Raw genomic sequence first — 2,500 nt, 5'->3', positions numbered from 1 at the left:
TCGCGTCCCGCGCGAGCGGGCGGCCCGAGCCACGTCTCTCCCCCCGGGCGCAGCGCCGGGCTATCGAGGGAAACCCCGGGCCCCGGGGCTAAGGAGGACGAGGTGGTGGCGGCGGATGCCGGGCGCGCCCCCGCGGGCGGACGCTCCCCCGAGGGCGGCAGCCGGGGGAGGCACCCCCGCGGGGCCATGCAGGTCGTTTCCCTCACCCCAGGGCCAGGTACCTAGCGTCCGCGCTTCGGCGGCCCTCCCTCGGCCGAGTCCGGGGGTCAAAGGCCAAAGGAGCCGGGCGGCGGTTTAAAGACTCGAGCGGCACGGCGCGAGCCGCGGGGGGGGCGTCCGCCCCCGCGGGCCGCCGTGCCGGAGAAGGGGGGGCGTCTCGCTGCCCCAACCTGCCCCCCCTCTCCGCGGGCCGGTCTCGGCGGAGAGACCGCGGCGCGGGTCGGCCGCGGCCGACCTGCCCGCCCTCGCAAACGGGGCCACCCGCCGGCCGGAGCGCGGGCTCCGCGCCGGGGGAAAGAAAGGCGCGGCGAGCCCCCGCGGGGGGGGGCGGCCGCCGGGGGGCCGCCCCGCGCCTTTGGACGCTCGCGCTGCGGCCGCGCTCGGGGCGCGCCGCGCTCCCCTCTCCCGCTCCTCGCCCCGCCCTCGGCGCCCAGGGAAAGAAAGGGGGGGGCGAGCCACACCCCCCCAGGCCGAGCGGCGGCGGCGCCGCTCGGCGTGCCGGTCGGTGCCGGTCGTCCGTCGGGTCGTCCGGGAGGGTTCCCCGGCCGCATCCGCTGGCGGCCGTCCCGTCCCGCGTTTCCCCGCCCGTCGCTTCCGTCTCGAGGGCGGGCGCGCGGCGCGGGGGCGTCCCGCTCCGGGTCTTCGCGTGGAAACGGGGAGAGTGGGAGCCGCCCCCCGCGCTCAGCGCCGTCCGCCTTTCCGCTGGGGCCGTGCCGGCGGCCCCAGGGGGCCGAGGCGAGAAGCGGCTGCGGCGGCGGTTTTCGCGGCGGCGGTGGCGGCCGCCGCCGCCGGGCGGGGTGGCCGGGTTCGCCCATCCGGCGCGGGCCGGTGGGCGGCCGCGCGTCGCCGGCTCGCGCTCCAGTGGCCGGCCGCGCTTCCTCCGGCGTCGGTGGAAGGCGGCGTCGGCGCCGAGGTTCGCCGGCGGGGCGAGAGGCGACCGTGGTGGGCGGAGCCGGCTCGTCGCAGCGCGGGCGCAGCCGGGCGTCCGGCTCCCGAGCGAAGGCGGGCAGGGGTCGCGGCCGGGCGTGCCGTAGCCTCCGGGGGGAGGCCGGTCCGAGCCCGGGCGCCTGGGCCGCCCACGAAGCGCGCCAAGGGTGTGTGTGTTGCGTACGTTTCCCCAGGGTCGGTCGGGAGCGCGGGCTCCCCCGCCCTTTGGCCGCTCGGGGTTTTCCGTTGTTTTCCGTTTCCCCTGTGCTCGTACGGTCAAGCCGAGGCGAGGGCCTCTCCGTCGCGCCGCGTCGCGCCGCCGCGCCGCGCCCCCTCCGCGCGTGCGGAGGGGGGTGGGCGGCGGCGGGGCCGGCGGTCGGTCCGGCCGTCCTCAGAGAAGGGGCCGCTCTCGGCGAGCGGTCCCGGCCCCTCCGCGCGCGCGGGGCGGTGCCGAAACCGAGACAACTCTTAGCGGTGGATCACTCGGCTCGTGCGTCGATGAAGAACGCAGCTAGCTGCGAGAATTAATGTGAATTGCAGGACACATTGATCATCGACACTTCGAACGCACTCGCGGCCCCGGGTTCCTCCCGGGGCTACGCCTGTCTGAGCGTCGCTTTACGATCAATCGCCGTCTGCGCCGCCGAGCCCCCCCGCCCCAGCGCGGGGGGGGGGGGCCGGCGGGCCAGCAGCGGCGCGGCTGGGGTGCCTCGCAGGGCCGCGCGCGCGAGCGCGCGGGCCTTCGTCCCCCTAAATGGAGACTCGGGGAGCGCTCCGAAGCTCCCCGCTCCCGGAGAGCGCCTGCTGGACGGAGCTCGTCCCCGCCGGGCTATCGGCGGTGGGTTTGGGGAAGAGAGAGCGAGAGCGAGCTTCGGGGGAGGGAGGCGCGGGGCGGCGATGGCGCGGGCCTCGCCGCCGGCCTCCCGCGCGGGCGTCTGTCTGCGGGTGGGCACCGCGGGGGTGCCGTGCCGCACTGACGCGCGCGCGTGCGCGCGCCGGTGGGTGGGGGACGGGGGCGGTGGCGGTGGACGCCCCCGTCTGTCCCCCGTCCGCGCCGCCCCTGCCCCGGTTCCTGTCGCCCTCCTCCTCCCCGAGAAAAACCCATCGCCGTGGCCCCGTGCGGGGCCGTCTCCGGGCGCGTCTGACGCGTTGTTCAGGCCGCTCTCCGGGCTGGGGCTTCCTCTTCCGCGAGCCGACCGCCGGCGGCGGCGGCGGCTGCGGCGTGACGCGGCGGCGTGGCGTCGCGGTTCCGCGCGAGAGCGCAGTCGGGTCAGGCTGGCTGTCGGCGGGGGCGCGCGCGCGCGCGCCGCCTCGCTTTGCTTTGGGCATGCGACCTCAGATCAGACGTGGCGAC

At 78.4% G+C, this 2,500-nt stretch overlaps 2 non-coding genes across 2 annotated transcripts in view; both read left to right on the top strand.

Moving 5' to 3' along the window:
* The first annotated feature begins 1,609 nt into the window (after nt 1–1,609).
* On the top strand, nt 1,610–1,762 carry LOC142360075 (5.8S ribosomal RNA). The gene has a single exon (XR_012762808.1). It is a non-coding gene; the product is annotated as a 5.8S ribosomal RNA (ribosomal RNA).
* A 714-nt stretch (nt 1,763–2,476) lies between these two features.
* Nucleotides 2,477–2,500, top strand: part of LOC142360055 (28S ribosomal RNA) — a 4,274-nt gene continuing 4,250 nt past the window's right edge. The window contains exon 1 of the ribosomal RNA XR_012762799.1: nt 2,477–2,500. This exon is cut by the window's right edge and continues 4,250 nt beyond it. This is a non-coding gene — a ribosomal RNA (28S ribosomal RNA).

The sequence above is a fragment of the Opisthocomus hoazin genome, unplaced genomic scaffold, assembly GCF_030867145.1.
Source record: "Opisthocomus hoazin isolate bOpiHoa1 unplaced genomic scaffold, bOpiHoa1.hap1 HAP1_SCAFFOLD_81, whole genome shotgun sequence".
In the NCBI taxonomy this organism is placed as follows: domain Eukaryota; kingdom Metazoa; phylum Chordata; class Aves; order Opisthocomiformes; family Opisthocomidae; genus Opisthocomus; species Opisthocomus hoazin.
The sequence above is the reverse complement of the archived record's forward strand: the minus strand, read 5'-3'. Positions and strand labels throughout refer to the sequence as shown.